Source organism: Triplophysa dalaica, chromosome 17 (assembly GCF_015846415.1).
Source record: "Triplophysa dalaica isolate WHDGS20190420 chromosome 17, ASM1584641v1, whole genome shotgun sequence".
In the NCBI taxonomy this organism is placed as follows: Eukaryota; Metazoa; Chordata; class Actinopteri; order Cypriniformes; family Nemacheilidae; genus Triplophysa; species Triplophysa dalaica.
This window is the reverse complement of record NC_079558.1, coordinates 3,955,682-3,980,743: the sequence shown is the minus strand read 5'-3', so window position 1 is coordinate 3,980,743 and position 25,062 is coordinate 3,955,682. Positions and strand designations below refer to the sequence as shown.

At 40.1% G+C, this 25,062-nt stretch overlaps 1 protein-coding gene across 12 annotated transcripts in view; it reads left to right on the top strand.

Annotated features, from left to right (window-relative positions):
* rbfox3a (RNA binding fox-1 homolog 3a) overlaps nucleotides 1–25,062 on the top strand; it is a 398,996-nt gene that overhangs the window by 103,735 nt on the left and 270,199 nt on the right. For 10 of the 12 annotated variants that reach the window (XM_056770690.1, XM_056770691.1, XM_056770695.1 and 7 more), the window contains one exon: nucleotides 20,944–20,995. The exons of the other annotated variants lie outside the window; for them this stretch is intronic. The gene's annotated coding sequence lies outside the window, so the exon portion shown is untranslated. The remainder of the gene's footprint in view (nucleotides 1–20,943; nucleotides 20,996–25,062) is intronic. 12 annotated transcript variants of the gene reach the window in all.

Genomic DNA, 25,062 nt, shown 5'->3' with positions numbered 1-25,062 from the left:
CACTGACTTTCATTTTCTGCAGCCAGGTAGAGTCCGCCCACAAAAATTGTCATCGCATAAACCATATTGAACATGTAGGTAGTGGTGTTACATAATCTGAGCATTGGGCGATGGACATTGCCTTTATAGTTGGACGTTAGGAAGAATATTCAGCTTTTTATGCTTATTCTGTACAATGTACGACAACATTTAACCTCCATTTATAAAACTAGTATTACCCAGAAGGCCTTTTTAATCTAAATGAATCATTTTGATTATTGAAATAATTGCAACGTTACAAAATAAATAAATAAAGCCATCAAGATGGATCGCGACTTCTAAGTCTCCATGGAAATTAAACTGGTCAAGGTAACCTAATTGCGGACTCATCCAACAAGAGCTTTATCCCCAGGCTGCTGGGTGACAGTGTATTTAGGATTCAGGTAGACCCCTAAAAGGACACATTGGCGCTCAACGTGGAGGACGACTAAAAAGGGTGAATGCAGTTGGTTTGGTACGATGCTTAGAATGTGCTTTTAGTTCATTTCGAAAGGAAAATTGTCCTTAATTAGCATGAAGCTTGGAAAAGGTTAGCGTCATGTATCACTGCACAGGGCGGGAAGTTGTTCTTTTAATTGGAGATAGAAAACCACTGACCAGAACAGCCGGGGTGCACATTTACCTCGATTCTGATAATAGCGTGTAATTGGAGAGAAATCTGTCATGGAAAACTCTCGTTCACATCCTGGAAGACTTGCACTTTAAAGCAAGATTAATTAAGTTACGGCTTCATTCTCTAATTGTGTGTACCGAGATAATGAGTTGAAAGTTGAAGCAATTATTCCCCTCTCATTCTCTCCGTTTTTGGCACCCCATATTTTTCTATCTGGGAGCCGTTTTAGGTCAGATGGAAATGCTGGCGCTTGTCTAAGCGACTTGAAAGTAAATTGAATTGTGTTCAATTAATGTAGCCGTAATGAATGAAATGGCCTTCCCTCCTGATCAAACACTTGAAAAAGGTGTTGATAAGTGGATCAACCTCATAACCCTGTTCATTACGGAGCGTTGGTTCACTTACACCGTCGAGCTCGTCTCACGGCAGGGGTCGGAGAACTCAAACCGATGCTTAATCATGGGTTGGTTAATTGTACTCTCTGACAGGGGGCTAATAAATATTGATATGAATTATTCAGACCATATGTATATCTTTGATCACTCATTATGGCCAGTGTGCGTGCTACGCCATGTTAAATCGAGCATATACAAATGACAAAGAGCCGAGACCATAAATAGACTTGAAACCTGCTAATGGAAGTCATTATTATGAATTTATGCTTTGAAGAAACATTATAGACTGTTTCAAAGTGGCACCAGCACAGGCGCGAGCAATGGAGAGATTACGGAGCTCCACTAAAAGGCTATGATACGGGAGGGGAAAAATTGAATGGGTCAAAGATCTTATGTTTGATAAATTGGGAAGTACAGGAATGGAAATAGGAAGGTCTTCAGTGTATTGAGGTGTGTGTGAAAATTAATATTTCATCGAAAGCCAGTGTACGATTCACCATTTTTGTGTCACAAGCCGAAAGTGAGTCATGATTCTGAATGAATTATTCAATGAATAGAGTTCAGTTGCACTGAATATTAGTGCGTTGCAATTAGAGGATTAGGGAATTTCGTTTAAGGAGCGCTTTGAATGAGCTATGGCGCTGGTTCAAAACGCACACAAATCATTTGTGTGACTGTACAAAGCGAGGAAAAAATATTTAATTTTAAAAGTAAACGTCTTCAATGTAAATAGTCAAGATGGCTTCCTTAACTGTTTGTCATCTATATCGCCCTCTCCATTTAAAGCAGTTTTTCCAGTACATTTATCTTTACTAAAATAAGTCAAATTTTGTCAAACTGATTTTTTTCGCACAAATCGTACCCATCATCTCATCTTAAAAATCATTATTATAAGCTTACCATTGTGAATGGGGAGACAAGGAAACATATTAACAACTTATTTTGAACACAATCTCATGGATATTCATGCGTATTTTATGAGGTGGCTAATATGAGTAAATTCGTACGATGTTTAAGTACCAATAGCTCTCGCGTAGTCTCGCGTAGCTAGACCCAGAGCCATTGATAGAGATTTTTCACAGTTTCAATTGTTCCCGGAAGTTACTAGCTACGCATGGAGCTGCGACTAAACAGACCTACTGAGGTAAACTTCGAACCCATTTAAAGACGAAAGCCATTTAATGAATAAAAAAATGAAATAAATAAAGCACTTAAAGAGAAAACATAATTTACTGCAACTATCTGAAGGCTCGATGAATCACGTGACACGGGCTTTCAATAGTTCCCGGAGTTACTAGCTACGCATGGAGCTGCGACTAAACAGACCTACTGAGGTAAACTTCAAACCCATTTAAAGACGAAAGCCATTTAATGAATTAAAAAAATAAAGCATTTAAAGAGAAAACGTAAGTTCCTGGAACTATCTGAAGGCTCCATAAATCTTGTGAAGCTCCAGCGTTTTGGACTTCTGTTGGCAGAACTCTCTCTATCAATGGCTCTGGCTAGACCGTCATACTGAAGGTCCGGAACTTATCGCCGCTTTCTTTGGCTAAGGCCCGCCCAAGAGGCCATATGACTGATAGGTAAAGCAACCAAACATGTTTTGTGTTGCGTCGCGTCATGTTTAGAGACGTGGAAATGCCCCAGCAGTCACAGACCGGTGTACATTCACGAACGTGTCAAAAGTAAACAACAGCATCAAAATGATTTTATATACGTTTATGCCGCATACTTTTTAGAATCAAGCATTTAGTCGATCGTGATGAATTCTTATAGCAACCATGTTAACACGACTGCTTCTTAGATCAGACAGCTTCATGGTTGTTCCCGGGCGGACCGTTAAAGAACGCGACACACATGTCTCCCAGAAATCCTGTGAAATTAACCTTTTAGAAGATGACTTGGAACATGCTGAAGTGTTTCCAGAAAATTGTGCCTTATGCATCAGACGTTTAGCCAACGGTCCATGGGTGTGCCTTCTGAGGCTGAGACTAGCTTTCGCTCCAGTGATGTTAATTTTAGGGGAGAGCCTTTGGTATTGCTTTGTTCTGCAAGATTCACTTTGTACAAATTCATTAGATTTTAGGCACCTCGTAAAATACATAAGTATCCCCGTGAAATGTGGATTTTTGTGTGTTTTAAACCAAAATAGTAAAGGGATAATCGACCCAAAAATTACACTTCTTACTCCCCAAGTTGTTCCAAACCTGTATTCTTTATTCTGTCACACACAAAGAAAGATATTTGGAAAATGTTCTACTGTAACGCTATTAAAAAATTTAGTTAGAGCCTTTACTAGTTTTAATCATTTACTCTCCAAAATGACCCATCTAAAGCTGACTGAGCAACGTACAATTTATCAAAAAAATGGACAAACTGTACTATATGCAAAACAGGTTTTAAGTTAAACAAAATGTGTATGTGTAACTGGTAAGCTATTCCTCTTTGCTATTCAAACAGAGTTGTACTTCTGGCTTCAGCTTGTTATAATGCATTTGTGCCGTTCGATTGCAGCTCACATGCAAGCATTGAATACCAATGTACGTAATTCTATTCACCCAAGTTTCAACAGTTCTTACAATTGGATGAGGCTGATTTCAGGATTCACATAGCCACTCCCGCTCGCCAGAGTGACAGTGGGAATGCTTGATGAAATTAAACAGTTGTGATAGACGCCACCATGTTGAATCTGTAGAGCCGAGCTGAAAAATGGGCCAAGCGCTGAAGAAGCCAAAGGAGAACAGAATGGAGCATGAACTAAATCAAGCCCCTTAATTGGCTTGTTAAGACATGAAAGAGTCGAATGAGCGGGGTGGGCTTGAAGGGAAAGCGAGGAGGGGGAGCAGCATAAAGGAAGCAGATAATGGGGGGAAGAGAGAGTAAAAAAGCTGAAGTTAAGTTGACCGTCAGCTTTGTTTAATTTGACTTTTTTTACAGAGTGATTGGGAAGGCAAAGCTGTTTGGAGGGGAATGAGATTGTGGCATGTAGCGGGCCGCTCTGATGAAGCCATTACGGGTCTCTCTCGCTCATACTCAATCATTGTGACACATCAATAGCTGCGTTAGATGGTCATTCCTTAAAAAGCAACCAACCCACCTCGCCTACAGTACTAAACGCTCCAATCATTCAGTAAGAAACCCGGAACCTCCAGCCTCTGTAGGAGTGACCCCTATCCCCCAACATAACCTAAATCCATCTCAACGTTTCTTCTGTTTAACAAACCCGCTGTAATTCCACTGCCTGGGAATAAAACGCATGGTGTGGAATGGACAGTCAGTGAATGAGCAGTAGATTATTTCTTCGTCGTATCTGGTATATTTACCTTAGCTGTTTGATGGCTGTTAATATATGTTGATATATGATGACATTGGTGAGGCCATATGAAGCGATCTTGGACTTTGACAACGCGGCGAGAAAATGTAGAAGTAGCCTAATAGTGCCTAATAGTTTGTTTAACGTTCCTATCTATCTTAAAAAAAGACAAAAATTAAGGATTTTAACCCTTTCATGCATCAAGAAATTTAAGGGGACATCATTTGAAAACTATGTGTAAAAAAGCTCAGATTTAGTTTTTCATGAGTAATAAAAACTCCTGACTGAATTTTTCAAAACTATGCATGAAAGGGTTAAAGGTGCAATGTTGAAGATTAAGGAGGATCTTTTGACAGAAATGCTTAAATTGCCTTCAGAGGTGTATAAAGACTCTACATAATGAAACGTTATGTTTATATTACCTTAGAATGAGCTATTTCTATCTACATACACCAGCCGGTCTCCTTACATGGAATTCAACATGTTGTTTCTACAGTAGCCCTAAACGGACAAACTGCTTCCGAGCGTGTTTCGAAAATAATCTCCTTTGGCAAAGATATGAAAACGTGACACCATCTTTGTCCCGTGTCAGCCACCATAGTGCTTCGAAAGGGAGGGGTAAGCAGTGGAGTGAGCCGCTGGTTGTAATTTGCTGGAACAAAACTGGACCTTTCAGCTTAACTGTATTAACACTAGTTGTAGAATTTATTATGAATAAATGTTTAATTTATGTAATATCAGTCTCTGGACAGCACTGTAGTTATAAATAAGTTGTGCAATATATTTCAAGTTTCATGAAAGCCTACTGTAACTTGTGAAACCAAAGTTCACTTTAGCATTTAAGCTCTCAAACCTCACTGTTCATGCATACGTGTACATGAATAGCATTTTAACATTTTTCCAGATCAAACGTTTACAGTGTCAACGCTGGTAAAACTTGGCACATTTTGCATTTGACCCTTATGATATAATACACAGCTCTGAGCAGACTGGATGGCCGGTTATTCTTCTGTGAATATTTGACACGACCCCGTATTAATGCTATATTAATGATAATGCTCAATATTTCCAACTATATTTCTAACTTTTTGTCACAGAAGGCCTTCAGTTCTGCTTTAGCTCTGAATCCCAAATGCTTCTTAGTACTTCCTGGTATATTTACACAAAACTGTGTGACAGAAGTTAAACAGAGTTGAACAGGACTCTATAAAAACATGATTGGATCTTAAGTCTACTAAGCAAAGTGAGTGTTGATCAAAGATCATCGCAGACGGTGTCAGATTTTTTGAGTTTGTCCGTTCGTTTAGCCAAATATGCTTTTACATCCCACAAATAAAATATTTTAAAAGTGAGGATTTAATAGTTTTCTTGATATAATTTTCTCAGAATTTCTTGATATTCAATGTAACACTTATGTAGTGAGTGTGGAGTGCTCTCCTGTCAGTTTTTTTCTCCAATGTGCTTCTTTTCCACAGTACAACAATCAGATTACACTCCGTTCCCCTGCTAATATTTTTCTTTTTTGGGTCCGTCATTACTCTCTGTCTCTCCTCCCGGCAAGCCTATCTGTTCTTCCAAAAGAAGCCTCCATGTGCATTTTGTGTGTTGTAAAACGCCTGCTATCTAATTCATTTAATTATCCTCAAGTCACCAAGGTTCAAAGTTCACAGGTGAATCTATGGATGGCACGAATGACCGAGTCGTGCAATCCCCCTTTCTCAGACAAGCTCTTTCTTCTGCGAGTCTGTGAGCGTGCACGGCTTTGAAGCACTCCGCATAACAGGATTTTTTAGCTACACCTCAGCAGGGGGGGAAAAAAAGGATGAGAATCCTGGGAAGCCACGTGCGGGGTAGAGTTGCTTTTGTAGGGCTGCCTGCAGCCACCCACCGCAGTAATCAAACTAAGACAACCTGACCCACTTTGCAACCGATATCACAGGTTTCTTATGCTTTCGTTCCTGACGCGATCCGTGTTTCCTTTGCAACCCACCCTTATTTCATGACATGATGCCTGACTGCCCACACTCCACCCTGTCCACTCTTCCGCATCCACACTCGAACAATCTTCTTCATCCAAACATTGAAACTCATAGCTCCTGCTCCAAAGGCAAGCAGAGTGGGAGGTGCTAACAGAAGGAGAATACGACATCAGCCCTGCACGCCTGACAGGTCTCTCTCCCACAGAGGAAGGATGAATTAGATGGAGGGTGCTACAATAGCCGGGCTGATTCGCACATGGCCCTTTTGGGCTTTACTCCCACCGGCCTCTGCTTTCCTGCCTCTGAGCCTCATGCTGCTGTACTCCCACCCCAGCCACCGGGGTGAGGATCATTACCTCTGACAAGAGCTTCTCCATGAGTAATCACCAGTGTGGGAAACCCAGCAAACACCCATTTCAACGCTGCCTCTGCTTAGCCGAGACTCCTCTGCACCGTCTGTATCCCATCGCTGCTTCCTAACTCCACCAGTAAAGGAAAAGTTCACCCGAAAAATACCGATTCTGTCATTGTTGCCAAACTCGTACAATGCTATTCTTTCCTTTTAATGGAAATATGTATATATGAAGTGCACATGTTTCTGTAGGGCAGTTTGTAGAGCAGTGTGTTGGCAGTGCAAAGGGTCATTGGTTCGAATCTCAGAGAACACACATTTGGTGATTGTGACACGTTGAGTGGATTGTCACTTTGAATAAAAGAGTATATATTACATACACATTTACATAGCATACAAATCGACTGACAGGCGTTCATATGGCTTACAGTATGCAGTAGTTGGGTTTTGTTGAAGGCAAATTTGGTTTCATTCATATATTTAAAATTTTCATGTCAATATTAGTTTTTTGATCATTTTCGTTATGTGACCATTTTTTTATCGCTATATAAGTAAATGTATTGTAAATAAATGAATACTTATTTTAGTTTCATTTATTTTAGTTTTCATTCATTTTCAGTCAATAATTTTTGTCCATTGCTTTAAGAAACTTATCTTCAGTTTATTGCTAAGGCAATATTTCCTTTTTTTTAGTTTACGTTTTTTTTCAATCTTTTGTCATAGAATAATGTACATTTATTACAAAAAGTTTTTATACAAAGTAACTAGTTTTCACAAAGCAAGATCTGTTGTATACCTGTTGAGATGGTATTTGTGGAAAAATTTGAAATATTATGGAGGAGAATGAGCGCAAAACTGATTTAGTGTTTAAATATTTAATATGTTTTAAAATATTTAATGTGTGATCGCAATCAGAAATGTTAAATAGCTTTATTTTTCGTAACCCATAATAACCTTGAGGAGCAGACTAGACTTTATTCACTGAAAGTCATTATTTACTGAAACTTATGTTCTCAAATCTCATTCTCCATTCTGCATATTTAGACACATGCGAGAACCGACGCCATTTGGCATAATTGGCATCGATTTTAATTCTGCATACGAGTGAGATTTCCAAGCTTTGGCTAAGGGGAATATTTTCAGTGTCATAACATTTTACTTTTGACCTAATGATATAATGCACAGCTGGGAGGAGAACCGAGGCACGCACCAGCCATTCTGCTATGAATATTTGACACGACCCCTTATTAATGCATTAGTGATAAAGCTCACAGTCAGTTTCCCTCTTCCCAGAAAGTCTCAGCGATTAGAAACAGCTCAGAGATAGCACCAGAAATCTAACACCTTTGCTCTAACGCAAAAGAACGCTTGTACCCACAGGAAAACCGAGAGAACGGAAACCACTGCTGGTTAAAGTGATTTTCTCCGAGATTCAATAAGTTGTAAATCAGTGAGCACCCTCCCAGTGATTACAGCATTATTTACTCGTTGAGGCCAACTCTCCTTTGCTGTCCTGTGCCTCTTAAGCAATGAAACGGGAGAACCGGCTGAACTTTATGAACATAAAACAAGTTAGCCGACACGGTCGTTTCGCATTCCCACTATTGCAGCTGTCAGTGAAAGCAAATCAAAACCGTGAATGGCTTTTTGTTGTTTTGTTGCGTTTTTTTCTCAGCCTGACTTCAAGCAGAGGGGTCGTTTGTCCTCGCACACTCTGTCGCCGCTGCCAGCCGCTCCTTTCTAAATAATGCACTTTCCGCCGTAATGGCCACAGTAATACCCAGCCACAGAAATATTATCCTTTCGTTTTTTTACTCATGTTTCAATGAAACAGCATTTTTCTATTCAACCTCACAGACGCCACATTAAGCTTAATGAGCGCGAATGATAAAAATATCGACTCCCTCGAAATCGCCAATGCAACATCGCACTCATTACGTCGTGACCTGACGTGAAATATTTGTAGACCGGTTGAGATCAAAACAACTCCCCTCTGGGCTTCTCAGTCTGGTTAAGCGGTTCTGTTTATTCCATCCAATTTTATCTTCTGTCCTTTTTTCAGATTTATCTTGTGGCCGTGTGAATTTATCTCGGTACTCTTAGGGGTATAAATCCATCGTGAGTTAAGCTCAGAACCGCAGATGCCGTAGGACAAAATTAGCACGCGGCACCTTTGGATGCAGGAAGTAACCTAAAACCGCATGCTTTTGTAAATACAGATTTACAAGTCTAAATAACCACCAAGGTCTTTCTTCATAGTTGCATCATTAAATTCGTGCACCTCCTTAAAAAAATATTTGAGGCGTTACTGTCAAATGCCAAATTAAAGAATTATTACTGAGACGGATACTTCCAGTAGGCAGTGGGAAGCTGTAGCCTTGTGCCAGAAACAGAATTCAGTTCTTTAGATGGTTCTTGTTTGAATCCCCCACGCTCTGGAGGAAGGCCAAGCAGAAGGATCTGCCTGGCATGAGCGAGGTGCTATTAATCGCCTGTTCAATATGAACTCACGATCACATGCTGAGATGTTTGAGAAAGGGAGACCTTGTCGTGGATTAGCATACTAACTGACATATGGGCTGGAACCGCAACGTAAACATCGACGATATACTGTTACGATGTAATGCATTCGGATTAGATTGTTTGTGAAATATTCCCTCGCAGATGCGAGATCTTCTTTGTTATCTAGACGTAATACGAAGAACAAGAACGTGCTTTGAAACTGCTTTGTAAATATTGCCGTTAGAATCCAGCAGAATAACAAAACGCCACTAAACAGCCATCTGTATATGAAAGTTCTTTGCCAAATTTGATAATTTCAACAACGCTGTAAAGATTAGTGAAACTTCACTGTGTGGGTGGACTTCAAATGGCAATGTTTAAAACAATGGCTCGTGTGCTCAGGCTGTCAAAGTCGGGTTTCTGCGAGCGCACCTTCCAAGTCATTCGCAAGCACGCTCGCCCTCGCTCTCTCATCACACGGCTTCTGCCACCAAATAAAAAGCTCGTCCCAGAGGTTGTCAGAGCACGAGAACTTATAGCCACCCACGTTCAGCTCGGTCCGCAACCTGCCCTCTCATTCCTGCCGTTTCACATGTTTTATCACTTTTTCATCCTCGCCAGCTTTCGCCCTCGGACAGTAAATCAGACGATATGAGATTGTTGACTTCCTGGAATTACCAGACAATAGTCCAGCGCTGTACCTTGCTGTGATATGAAACATGCAAACGCAAGGAAGGTCATGCGATTAAGGCCCAATTTTCTGTGTGTCCATAGCAAGCGAAATAAATTGTAAAATTCGCTAATTTTTTCCTCCCACCTTTTTAATTTAATTCTAATTCCTGTTCTGCGGTATCATGAGGGAGAATTGGGCTTTGTAAAACCACTAAAACAGAAATGGTTATTGAATAGCATATTAGAGCTGTCAATAGACTAAAATAACTCGTATTAAGTTCCTTATTGCGGAAAGACAACAAAAAAGATATTATGTGCAGGTTGTGTCAATTTGCTTTGAAGACATTAATGATGGAATATATTTGCACATGTGGCACATAAACCTCGGAAAGGATTTCTGCAACAGTGCTCTTTATTCCTCTCTCTGGCACTTCTGGTCTCTTCACAACAACACAACGCTCTGTCTTTTTTCCTCCCCGGTTGTAAAATAAAATAGAATTATCTGATCTGCATACGCAACAGGAATCTGCAATAAATAAATAATATAGTATTTGATCTATATAAACATGTACATTATACAAAATATTTTCATTATTTTGTTGCCCGGAGTCTTTCAAACCCTGTTTGTCTTTCTTATGTCTGTGAGACACAAAAGAAGATAATTTAAGGAAATTTCGCTGTCGTTCTGCGTCCATACAATGGAACATGGTGGCCCATGTTGTTTGGTTACCAATGTTCTTTAAAACTTCTTGTGTTCAGCTGAAGACGGTCATACAGATTTGGGATGACATGAGTGAATATTAAGACCAAATATTTTATTAGGTTTTATCAGACTTCTTGTTTAATATTTTAAACTGTTGATCTTTCAACAGTTGGTTTGTTTATTGTCCAAATTCCATTCCAACAATGTTGGTTTTTAGTTTACCAGGCTAACGGTCTTTGTATCACTTTGATTGTCCCTGTTCACATACAGCATTTCAGATCATAGTATGTGGGTTTGTGTCAGCAGTGAAGGCGTAGTGGCAAAAACCTGGAGTAGACCATGCATTTAGATTTACGTATCTGGCAAATACCAATGCAGTGACTATACATATTATCAACACAAAGCTCTACCAGTTTATCTTCAGGAATAGTCCTGTTGCTCCATTGCATGCTGTGTTGTGATACAAATCTTGATACGTTGGCTTTTTTGGTAGTGTTTAGTTTGACAAAGAAAGTAGGCCCACTGTTTACAAAATATCCATAAAATCAATATTGGACTCATGATCTTGCCAATATCCACACAAACATGATGATGGGCAAACACTGCGCTAGTATTTGACTATTGCATAATACTGCTTAATCATAATAATAATATATTACATGACATTTACATTTAGTCATTTAACAGAGACTTTTATCCAAAGTGACTTACAGAGTGACATGGAGCAATAACCGATATGTCATACAGAAGCAAATAATAGTTGCTAATACGAAGTTACAAGTTTCAACAAAAGCCAGACGAATACCTTTTGAGAGAAAGAGAGAAGGTTTGTGTTTTTTTTTGTTAATCATTTGTCTGTGTATATCCAATACAATTCAGTAATATGACTTTAAAAGTCTTCCGCTCCCTCAGATTGGGCTGTGACAGGACGCAAAACAAACTCCGCGGCAAACGTCGAGATAAACAAAGCGAGTTCACATATAGACTTTTAAAGGCGTGCAAATGAAAGAGAAGGAGGCAAAAATCCAATTGAATTGTGCGCCGTGACTTTCCTCTAGTTGGGAAGATGAATGAGCTGTGTTATTGTTGCATTATTTGGACAGGGTGATGAAGGAGCCTGTGACCCGCTGGGTGGAAAGTAAAATATAAGTGACTGATTCCTGTTTCACGAGCGAGAGAGGAAGAGCAGGAGAGAGAGAGGGAGCCTGTTTGCCGCCGAGTTACATCTGAGCGCTGTGCCCGGCATCTCATCTGTTCTGTTTTATGTCTGAGACATAATCCTGTTTTCAGCACAAAATCATTTAGCTCTTTGGCACAACATACTACGTCATTAACCTGCTTGGGGTCGAGCTGCCTCTCCATTTTAATTCACTCCTCTGTTCTATCACCGTAGAGCTGCTGTTATATATCAGCCAGACAGAGCCCAATCATCTGGCCGCCTGCTGTCTCTCTGATTATTGTTGACCAGCAAAACACTTGACCTGCAAACGGCAGCACTATGAGAGTAATCTACCTTGACATCTTTGTATCTAATGGCGTAGCAGGATCGATGGGCAGCGCGCGCACCCTGTGGGCACGGGAGGCTGATTCCCCTCTAAAGCGCCTGGCCAGCAGTGTCTGTCTGAGCTACTTCAACACATGGGCATATAAGTCATTTAATTAGTCATAGTCAGGGACTCTGGTGGACCCGGGGGATTCGGAGTGTCCACCGTCAAGAGACAGAATAAAATATGCTCGTGTCGAGTTTGACACCTGGCGGTGCAAAAACGGACAACTCGGTGCTGGGTTGACACTAATCCTCTATTACTAATCGCTTCTGAATGTGGCACGGAGCGAGGTTTGCCGTATCGTATATGATCGTCTTGATCATCACGGACCGCTAGAATTTAGTCTATGCGTTTTAATTAGGTTCAGATGGCTGCTGTTAAGGAATCTTAAGCAGTTGCAAAGGAACCGAGCAATTAATGGCTTCTGGAAAGGTGTTTCATCAAGTTGCAGACAGCGGGGCCACGCTTCGCCAAATAAAAAAAGTTCAATGTATCGATGCAAGGCGCAGCAGAGGCTTCCCAGGAAAAGTGGTGCGTCAGCTGCAGGTTTGATGTCCAAGCTCTTGCCCAAGGGGAGGCAGGTTGGCACCCAGAGATATTGACATGGGGACAGATCATTAGCCCTCTCTATCCACCCGGCCTCTATCCACGTCTCTGTTAAAGGTGCCAGGGTGCTGTTAAAGTGCCAGAGGATTCGCCTGTTAGGCATTACAGGCAGGAAGAGCACGATTCTTGAACGTTGCGCCCATTAATCTGCCATTGCGCGAATGGCAAGGTGCGCAATTATTCTCTAACGTGACACTGCTTTTAATGGGATGGTGCGGTTCGGAATTTCTTGGTTGTTGTAGTCTCTCTAGGGAGATAAATTATTTCGCACATTAGGCAAAATGAGATATCGCATAGAGATACAGGAGTTTATCGATTCGGAATAGACAAGGATTGAACAAAATGTCAATATTAACTTGCCGTTTGGTCAGTGTAATGGTAGTTGCAGCTTGAAGGAAAGTTTTTCAAACAGGCCAACAAAAATCGGCCTTAGGACTTCTATCTAAATATTTTCGTATTGTTTTTGATGATGGCATTACTTTCCGAAAATGATATAATGTCATTTGGTAATGAGATGATATCTGTAGCAGTCTTCGGAGACGTGGATGTGTATATCTATAATGGAAAATACATGTACAGTTGTATAATCTGTAAACATTTTGGTGGCATGTGGCAATGGATGTCGCTTGATATTCCAGATTTTTGAAAAATCTTGGAAAGTTGATATGAAAAAAACATATAGGCCTAAATAACCAAAAAATAAGTATAAAATAATGTTGAATTAGTTTTAAGATGTTACTTATTTCTTAAATGTGTCACAGGTTTCGTAAATGTTATTATTTTTAAAACTGCATTTGCAGTCGCAAATGTTATATTTTAAACAAATATTTTTAAGGTGGTCTTAGATTTGAAGACCCCTATTGTGCATCTGTAAATCAAGTGTCTGAACTCAACAGCATCATACATCTGAGCGTTGAAGCGACGAGGTCCTCGTCCTTCAGATCAACCTTTGGAATCTGCTCTTCATTCTGTGACTTTTCTCCATTGGCTCATTAGAGTGAAGCATAGTCCTCTAGCGCTGAGGATGGGACATCTGTCACTTTACATTTAAACAGAAGATCCTCGCTGCACACTCACCTAACAGACAAACAATCCATCCTTATTTACCCAACACAATTGCAATTGGATTGGATTTTGGCTATGGAGGTGAGCTCTTTTTCAATTTGAATCAAAACCTTAAATAGTGTTTTTATTCTCTTCCACTGCGGCTTTGCAAGTCGCGAAAAGAGCACGTCTGGCCAAACGTGGGTGACCTTGCAGTTAAACAGAAATAACAAGTGATATGAGTAATTTAACGAAATTAATTGTCCTTTGCGAGCCGAGGTAGCGATGAACGTTTCGAAATAGATATGCACATCCAAGCTGGATGCAGCTGTAATACGGCTTTCGCAAAAGCTGCAAGCTTTTCTGAATTCAAATGCGGTTTTGGATAACCCCAATGACCTGAATGCATGGAAGCTTGTGCTGCATCGTCTTTCATGAATACTGGTATTCAAATCATTGCTTTAACATGTCATAACATTTTGGAATAGAGACGCAAAACCATACATTGACATGTTTTAATATTGAGCTGTCAGTTTGGGGGCAGAGGTCAGTGTGGGACCTTTAGTTGTTACAAATAAATGTATGACGTTAAGTGAGTGGTGTGTTGCTTTGTGCATTGATCCAGCTTGTCAACCCCAAACAGTATGTGCAGGCCAGCCCAGGGGGTTCATACCCTCAACACCTTCCTCTAATCCTGGCTGGCACTGCTTGATAAGTACATATTTTTCATGGTCCAGTCTGAATGCTTGCATGTTTTTGCCTCCGTCCCTATGCTGCTCAACTCTCAGCTGTCATGTAATCGTAGAGATGGATTGTCGTTATACCAAAGCTGAGCCTAATGAATCAAAAGCAAGTAAATTTATTTAAAACATGCATTTATTCTACATTAAAGGTGGGGTGTGCGATTTCTGAATTACGCTTGTTCAGACAAAGTCGTGGCCGAGTACCAAAACAACCTTTTAGCCAATCAGCAGTAGCCGAGCGCTGACGAAAGATGGGAGTGAGGTTGTGTCTGTTTTGGTGATTTTGTACACCAACAACGGTATGAGAAATCAGACATCCCATCTTAAGATGGTTAAAGTCAATGGTTTAAATGTTGATTCCCCTGACAATATCATGACAATTAAAGTGGCGGTTCACCCCAAAAAAAAAAAAACACGTAATTTTAAACCTGTTTGACTTTCTTACGTCTCTGTAACACAAATGAAGATATTTTGAGAAATATCTAAGTGGTTTTGTGTCCATACAATGGAAGTCAATGGGATCCAATGTTGTTTGGTTACCAGTCTTCCTCAAAATATCTTCTTTTGTATTCTAACAATGATGAGTAAATATTAAACGGATTTTACACATTTTCTTAATGTTTTATTATCTTTAGGCAAACTTTTTACTTTTTTGTGAGACTTCCGAAGTGTAAGCAGGCATTGTATTGATACAGAAGTCATCAAACAAATGTTATTGTAAACATGTCTTTATTACTCCATACGATTCCGACCTATGAATGTAGAGTTGTTTGTCCATGGCCGTGAGCCCCCTCCACTGTGGATAAGAGAGTTGAAAAGAATGTGTTGATTTAACATTGCGTTGTTCGCACTTCTGATTCTTTTCTCACTGGTTCTTTTTTGCTCTCAGCATATGAATTATTCTCTTCCAGGTGATGAAAAAAATCTTTGCATTGTGTTTCAATATATCCCTCTGTGTCTATAGATCACCTTGACAACCGAAGATGTTGGTCTTCACTTGTTTGTTAACTTACTTTTTAATGTAGCTTTAGTTTGAATCTTTTTAATTCCGAGCCCCTAGACGTTGTAGTAACGTCTAATCTACCATCAGCCTTTAGGTCAACGCAGTACACAATCAGACATATATTAAATAACGTTAATATGAAAAATGTATATGCATGACTCTTTAAGTGGAAATGACACTCATGGCCATATGATATACTGTATGACATGGAAGACAGCCTGATATTTTGTACCGTAGCAAGATTCATCGCTAAATCGAGGCTGAAAAGAGTCAAAGTTCATGTCTCGGGTACCACAAGCTACACCAGTGACTCTGTGTCTACCGGCAAGGCAGTCATGTTTCTTATTCCAGAGTTGCCATGGAAACTATACTGGCAAAACAGCACCAAATGAGTAATGTCCCCATATGCTTTTTGTGCTATTGAAGGGGAAAAAATATTTTAATTGCCCAGAATTAAGGAGAGCAGGAAGAACATGTGCTAGTGCCGCTCTCCGTACGCGCATTATTTATTTATTTCGTTTTCATTTCACTTTTTCCTCCGTAAAGCCACGTGTGTGAAAGACCATCTGTCACAGCTTAATCTGTCTTTTCCATCCAGTTTGCTTGACTTTTTAATTCGGAATTTCCTCACTTGGACGCGCGATAATGAGGGCGTCTTAATTAATAACAATGCTCCACCTAGCACATAACGCGGCGATGAGAAAGACGGCCCGCTCTATTAGAAAGGACGAGAGCGGTGCCCCAGACCAAATCACTGTCTTTTTATTTGCTCTCACTTATCACTTATGTAAAGATTCCCGCCCCGGGTGGAGGTGTTTGGACGGCGTGGGCGTCGGAATAGCAGCTGAGGGATAAAACAAGAAAACAACACTGACAAGCAAATGATACCAGACAAAGGGCTTTGACAAAAGCTCATGTATATGTGTTGGTAAAGAAGGTGGTTCTATTTCGGATGGACCGCGCGTGTTTATTTTGCGCGTGGGGGAGATTTATAATGCAGTTTAGCCGAGCACCGCACGCACAAAGGCGCATTCTCTAGTTTTTGCTTTCACGCCCACACACGCACAAACGCGCCTAACGTACACGCAGAAATGCGAAGGGGAAGCCAGTGGGTGAGGCGGCTCCTTTTGTGGGGGGTAGCTGGGCGGGTCGGCGGCCGAGCCAAGTGATTCTAAGGCAGCTGATGAATGGTGCCACTGAAGGGTCATTTGTCCCGGTGATAGAGTTAGCCACTGGCCTTTGGGAGGAAGAATAAAATAAAGAAAGCTGAAGAGCAGCGTGACGGATCGGCCAACGGTAACAGAATAAGTGGCTGTCTCACACACTGCTACCGGACCTGACCTTCCTCTAATTGGACATTCTCTGGGAGCAGGAGGGCAGAGTGTGTGTTTCGCAGACAGGCCGGACACGGTGACAGAGAAAGAGGCGTGGGTTTACACGCGGAGGGATGCACATCAAAGATCAGACATCAAAGAATACAAAGAGATTAAGCTTTGTGAACTGTGGCTTTGGCCTCAAACAAGCACACTGCAGAAATGAATCCTTTTTTTTAATGAATTGTGTTAAACTCACGTACTGCATAATGTCCTGTTGCTATTAAAAAAAGCTTTTGCTGTTTGACTAGTTTCCCAACAACAGACTAGTTGTTAGTGATGTTGACTGGTGTTTTTAATAGGCTATTTCGTATTTGATTTTATGTAGATTTAACACCTAGTTTTTTAGCAACTGTGCTTAAATTGGCCGTAGCTGTAGATTCAGGAGTCAACTTGTTAGGAAACCAGACTACATTAGAAAACAAGGTTGAATTTGTTTCAACATTTATTTATTCAGCTGTGCAGCCAGTGTGATGCCGTAGAAGAAGCATTTTGGTTCCTCAAACGCTATCAAGTCAAAGAACCACCCTTTTCTTACCTTTTTAAAATCTAAAGATTTTTTTTTCGCGGCAAAGAACATACAGAAAGGTACTTCAGATGTTAAAGAGTGCGTAACATGAGATCATGAAAATGACATTTCAGGCAGTGTGTAATGTTGCCCATGTTTGAAAGTAAGCTGTCTGCCAAGTTGTAAATCCAAAGTTGAATGAACAACAAAGTTATTGGCTTGGAAAAAAGGGAGTCAACTCTGAATCACGCAAACGAGTCGTCTCTAGTCCGATTCGCGAACCACCTAGGATTACATATAGTCCCCGCCTACGTTTTGCTAGGACTGCCCGCGAAAACTTCACTCTTCTACCACAAACACTGAAGCTCGTGAGCTTCATTCGCAGTAGACCAATCACAGCAGACTACACCATTTGACCAATCACATCAGACTAGGCTAGCGGAAAGGAGAGGATTAGACGGATGAATCGCGGAATGAATCATTTGAGAGTCAGTCAAGAAGTAAGGTAGGAATAACTGCCTATTATTATGAAATATTAGTGTTTTTTACGCCTTCATGTACAGAAACTTGTTGTTGGACACTCCATAAACCAAAGTAGGACCTTAAAAATCGCTAGTCATGTACTCTTTAAAGGTTCTTCATGTAGCCATTTAGACAAAAAAGGTTCTTCTATGGCATCACGAAGCATCTTTATTTTTAAAAGTGTGGTTACATAGGTTCAATTTTTACAGCAATTTCATAATTTGCATTCCTTGACTGAACTCGCATGATGTACCCGCAGCAAAGAAATCAAGCATGCATCATATTAATGTACATAGGTGTCAAACTGTTACGCAGGTCAAAGGAGAACAAAAGTGTTCTAATAGCAAATCAACGCCCCAGCATGTGCATATCAAAACTAAGCGAGATTGACAAGCTTGCAAAGTTCAACATGCTTTAAATAGCAGCATTTAAGAGTCCCTCCAAGCCAGCATGAGGATGCAGTTCTGAAGGGAAAAAACACTTCACATGTACCTCATTCTTCAATTTTATTGTTACTTTGTGGGTATTTGTGGCTTTTTTCACACATCAGAAAAATACGGGTGTCAGTCCCGCTTGTTTTCACAGGCACTTCAGTTGTGAATGAGGGTAAATATCACTTTTACATTTACTCGTTTAGAAAACGTTTTTTCCCACAAAATTGTTTGGGACTCTCAACCATAATTTGTCCTAAAAAGAACTACAGTATCAGGACTTTGACGTGTTTCTTGTGTTTCGTGTGTAGGTTAAAGCTCTCTAATCAGTTTCGTGGTCCAAGGCAGTGTTTATCCTGTAATTAACGTTTGATCGGATCACAAGTGGACGAATTATTTCGGATGTGCGAAATAATCGCATGCAAATTACATATGAACACGACCGCAGATGATAGAAAAACACACCGAAAGCAGCGTTTGTTATTTCTGCTTTGACAGCCGTGAAACCGCGCTGAACAATGCAAGTGTGTCTAAGAAATATGGATTGGCGAAAAAAACTGTGTTTGATATTTTTTTTGACTTTAATCCAACCTTTAGGTCTTAGCCAGTTAAGTTTAAATCCTTTCTGGCCAGCGTGCATTATGAGTAGGCGGAGAGTAGGCAGGCTTCTGTGGCTCCTCGAACGCATTCGATCACATGAGCGTCTACACTACAAACACAATCCGGTCGAATGCGTTTTTGACTACCTCTGGAATTGGTTGAAAGTGGACAAGCACAAAACGTTTTACACCCCGTTTACAATTTTTCGTCGACCACTTGAGATCCGATCGACCAAAACGCATCTTAATACCATGTGTAAACAGGGCCCAAATGTTTTGCTCACTTGTATTGATTCATCTAATAATGTACTATTAAATATTTTATGTTTGAAAGTAATTTATATTTATTTGAGTTACAAAAATAGGTTTTAAGCCAGAAAACTAAAATACGTTACTCTATACAAGCCCGATGAACCAGACAATTCGAGAGTCACACCTGTTAGTTCACACCGACTGTGAATGCAGCCAGCGTGTGATCCACGTCCTCTGTATATTTTTCTTCCGCAGACATTTTCCGAGCCACTCTCTTTATGTGACTCCCCCTTTCTCCATTGGAAGGGAGGAGGGGGGGGTGTTATCCGGCCTGGCAGCCCAGAGCACCCTTTTTTGAAGCTGTTCTGAGGAGCATGGTCTAGGTAATCTCTGCTCGGCTGAAAGCCGTTTACAGAGAAGAGAAAGAGGAAGAGGTTATGCTGGGGAGAGAGGATGCAATGGAGAGTGACAGAGAGAGAGAGAGCCGGGGATATGAAAGAAAAAGGAGAGAAAACAGAAACCAGGCAGAGGATGATGGGCTGGGGGGGATTGTGTTTCTGTTTTGGGGTCAGATTAGGAATGGGGTCTTGCTTTTGTCACTTGGAGAGAAATGGAGAGAGAAAGAGAGAGAGAAACACGCATGAGAAGCAGATAGAAATATGGAGAGGACAGCAGAAAGACCAGGAAAAGAGGCTTGTGCTCCTGGGGTGCGTTGTGATGTAGATCATCGGTTCTTTGAGCTGTTGGTACACATACACACAAGACACAGTACCATGCATGGAAAAACAGTTCAGCTCAAAAATATGAAATTCTTTCATTATTTCTCGTCCTGTTAGGACACAAATGCAATCATAATGTAAATAAATACATGCTTAGAGTGACCATGGGATGTCTTGCTCAAGACGGAACTATGAACGTATGTCCATACGAGACTCCTTGAAATCATATGACAGGTTTTTGAGAGTAACAGACACAAAGTCATTCATCACTGCATCTCTTGAATCAAATACGATGCCCGTGGCATAGGTTTATTAAGAGCTGCGGTGTAGGTAAAGACTATCAGTAATAATGATTACATCATTTCACAAAGCTGTCATGTATTTCATAAGACTAAGTATATAGCACACAAATTATGCAGATTATTTTTATGATACATGTCTAATGTTCTTGGTGCCTGTGGTCCTACTGCTATTGCAGAAAAAGATCAATTAAAGTTCAATAATTTCATTCCATGTGGTAAAATAACAGCATGTGGGCTCAGAAGAATATGATGGATGGCGAGTAAATAATGAGATAAAAATTCAAACTATTCATGTAATGCATTCACAAAAATCATTAAAACGGCAAACAAAGCTAGAAGAAAAACAATGTATTGCAACGCAAAGCAAAGCAGCGGTGCTCATTATCTGTCTGTTGTTGCTACAACAGTTGGTACTGCATATACCGCGAGGTTAAATGAGGTATCTAGTTCAACCCCGGCGATGTCACGTGAGCAAATAGCGGTTTCCCCGTTTGCGTGGCGAACTTTTACAACCAAAAGAACGGGCCCACGTGTTTTCTTCTCATCCCATCATTCCCCTCCCTCCCACTTTCTCTCCTACCGTTTGCTTTATCCTCGTCCTCCTCTGTTTCTGTTTCTTTTCTTGTGTTTCTGCATGTGGCGGCTCTTCTCCACCCCTCCCTTCTCTTAACTGTGCTTTCACAGCTGACTGTTTGCTCTCTCTCCCTCTCTTGCGCTCTCGTGCAGGTTCATCGGACAGAGTGACTCGCCACGCTCCGACTGCCCCCTTCTCCCCACAGTGAGTATTGTCATGCTAATTTTGCTGATCGCCGCCGTGTAGACAATCGCGCTGTTTGCTTTTCTTCGCAACGTCTGTTTCGGAAAGAGACGGTCGAAGACGTAATGCATGAGTGCTAGGAAAGAAACGGTGTAGAGGGAGAGCAGAATGGGTGAAATTCGTGATTGAAGATTGCTGGAGTTGTGAGAGTTGAGCTTTGTGACATTGACAAAATGTGGGCGCGTATTTTGACTGAGGTTTTAAAAGTTGTGGTGTGTACATTCGTACAATCTTAAAGTGATTGCATATTAAAGCTGTTTTATTTAAATATCAGGATATATCAAAAATTTTAATGTTTCAATACCTTTGACGTAGGGTTGTCACGATACTGGAATTTCTAACTTCGATACGATAGCTTGAAAAATATCGATATTCGATACCATTTTCGATACCACGGAAAAAAACTGCCACAACATTAAGGGGCTAATTTTTTTTTATTAGAAGTTGTTTGAAGCCAGGTTTCTCAACAGTATACACAGGAACCTGATCCATGCATATGTACACTGCTACAGTCCTGTTCAGCTTCTTAGCTTCATTTAAGTTTGCTTCATACTTTCTTTGCTGTTCAAATACAGCTGGTAGTGTAGGTTGTGAGTGTGTTGTTTTTGTTGCAGGTCGACCACACTTTTAAAATGAACTGAACTATTTAACTAATCTTAGAACTTAAGTTAATGGTAATAGATATTTGTTAACATGAATAAACAATGAAAAATGCTTACAAAACATGTATTAATCTTAGTTAAAAGTTAATTTAAACTAACTTTTACTAATACATGTATGTACTAATTAAAACCCAAAGTTCTATCTGTTAATATTTTTTTTCATTGGACCAGAGCAAATCCGCATGATCCGTTGTATTTTTATTACATACTGTCATCAAAGATTAAAATATATCGGATTATATTAACTTTAAGAATTACGGTGAATAAACGAGACAACACTCGTATCAGCAACAATACTAGGCCATCTTGGTTAATGTTTGAGTATAATGTTAAAATAAGAAAAGTTACCAACCTCTCGAAATTCTGATCCGGGTGTCTGTCTTTGCTATATTAGAGGTGTTAGTGCCTTTTGTTAGCACGGCTCTGTAGCAACTCTTGCATATTGGCTTGTTTATGTCCTTCGGCATTCCATGTTCATTTGCTTCATATCCAAAATATTTCCAGATAGCACTCCTGCTGTGTTCTTTATCAACCAAAGCCGGTTGCGGAGGTACGACGGCGTTTTAGTGCCACGAAATGTTACGAGATTAAAGTCGAAATGTTACGAGAATAAAGTCGAAACGTAATGAGAATAAGATCGTCGTAATACGTATTTTGTTTACGTGAAAGTTGTAGTTTAAGAGTTTAAGTTATGTTTAAGCACGTCAACTGAACCAGTGAGTTAGTTCTTAGTTCATGTCTGATTTTTTCTTCTGAATAAATTCAGTTTCCTACATGATCGCTGCAGTGTCCTTTTACTAATTATAACTCCGTGATGATGCGCCAAAAGACAAAGAATTTCCTTATTGCTAAATCATAATCTAAAGTAGGATTTTACCAAATCCACCACAGCCTAATTGTTTCTAGCAATTCTGTTATTTTTCTCAAAATATTACGAGTTTATTCTACGAGTTTATTCTCGTAACGTTTCGACTTTATTCTCGTAACATTTCGACCTTTTCCTCGAAATCTTGGATTTTTTTTAACGTGGCTCGTACGGAGGCGGCGCACACGCCATATTTATATTCACTTCACTTTTGCTATTTAACCAGAGCGAATGAGACGTGACAGGCACTGCAGGTCAAGTGTGGTGTTTTTCAACGCGCTTTTGGAGATAAGTGAAAGTGACAGCTCGGCTAGGATCGGTGTATCGATACTTCGGGAAATTAGTATTGGTATCGTTCAGATATTTCAGTATCGATATTTATCGAAATATCGATATTTTTGACAACACTACTTTGACGCATATATATGATATGTTTATGCAAACGTGACGTTCTTACATGTAAGTGCATGCAAGTTTAAACGTGGTTAATGAATTTTTTTCCACTCAGGCAATTTGTGTGAATAGGGCTTGATTGTAATATTTTCTTTTCTATTCAGGCATTCACATTTATACACATGCTCATGTTTTCCACCGTTTCTTTCTTGAATTTTCATAATTTAGTATACCTGTGAAATTACAAATCCTAACCTGTGACAAAATACCTTTATCTCTTAACTGGCAATTTAGGACGGCACTTTTACTCAAGGCCTGCAGGTGATAAACACGCTGGGTGGTGAATAGATGGCAGACAGTTTTGATATAGTGACATCAAATGAAAGCAAAGAGCTGATTGGTTTAAATTTGCATGAAGAAGGGGGTTTATATATACTGTACACAAATAAGCAATACTATAAAATGAGCTTATTTACTGTAAGGTTGTCCACTGAAGCATGTTATATATAGATTATAACATAATATTACTATGCACAATATTAATATAAATATAATTTCAGTATGTTTAATGCATGCATTAGAAAGTAAGCTGTCTTAGAAGATATGAATGATAGAAAACCGCCTGGAAGAAAGTTGTTCTGCAATTTGCTGAGTAAAGAAAACGGCTATCTAACTTCAAGCAGACTGCTTTAATTCCATAAAAGAAGAAAAGTGTCTCTTTTCATAAACAAACCGCCTGTATATAGTGACCCGCTATTGATTTCATACGTACAGTGGAAACAAAGATATATGCGAGCGGCTTATAATTTATCTTTGATCTTCTTGCAGTCAGAGCGTGTGGCATAGCTTGCCAATGTCAGCAAACCTAACATTACTTACTCCTCAACAAATTTGTTAGTCATCGCTCAAAGCCAGTCTCTTGCGCATGACTTGGATGGCCGTTGAGACGTGGTGTACTCGAGGGGAAGGGAACACACTCAGGCCCAGAGATCAGCTCTGATGACACTAGAAAGGTGGAATTCTGTTCAAACTCAGAGTCACGGGGCATGCACGCCGCATTTGGACAAGAGATGTTTCGCTGGTTAATCTGTACAGACAAAACATTGTTTCTGGAGGCGATCCCTTACTAAGAGATCCCCACGGCTCCTTGATAGCATCAAGGAGCCGTGGTTTAATCGTGAGACAAACTAGAAACCTACTCTGGTCATGTATTTTGCCTAGAGCTTTTCTGTGAAGTCAGTCGCAGAAGCATCCGAGCTGAAGTCTGGCTGTGTGTCATGGGCTAGACTGTTTCACATTGAATATCTGTTGTTTGAGGCTCTCAGATCAGGTGAATATTGCAATATGATTCTGATGTACAGTTGGAAGCGGCATTTTGACTTTGGATAACACACTGGAACTCTTGATATGGGGATTTTTTTTCAGAAATTCTCACCAGAGAGGACATGACATGTTAAAGGGGTCATAGGGCGCGAATGTGTGTTTTTATGTGTCTTTTGTGTGTTATAAGTTGCCCATGCATGTATTAGACACGTAAAATTGCAATAATGATAATGTCCGAACAAAAGATGCATTCGGTCTTAAAGCGAATGCTCACCAAGACCTGCCTGAAACGCCTCCTGTAACCACACCCCCACATATCTACGTCAGTTTGTGGTATTATTTGACTATGATGTATGCACAAGTAAGGTGGCACCTGTATTTAAAATTGCTTTGGAACCTGATGTATGGTAAGAGGCGTTACATTTCCGTCACACGCTTGCAGTGGTCGACCAATCACTACACACTGGTTAACTCGCCAATCATAGCACACCTCGCTTTTCAGAGCGATGAGCTTTGTAAAAAATCTGCATGTTTCAGAGAGGCGGGGCCAATAGGAGAGACAAACATGCACAGCGTTGCAATACAGCGTTTTTTTACTTTAAATCGTGTATACACATTGCATTACATTGCCAGTGGTGGCCAAGAACTGTTTGGATACAAGCATTCTTCCAAATATCTTTCTTTGTGTTCATGAGAACAAAGACATTTATACAGACTTGGAACAACTTGAGGATAAGTAAATTAGGACAGAATTTTTCATTTTTAGGTGAATTTTTCCTTTAATG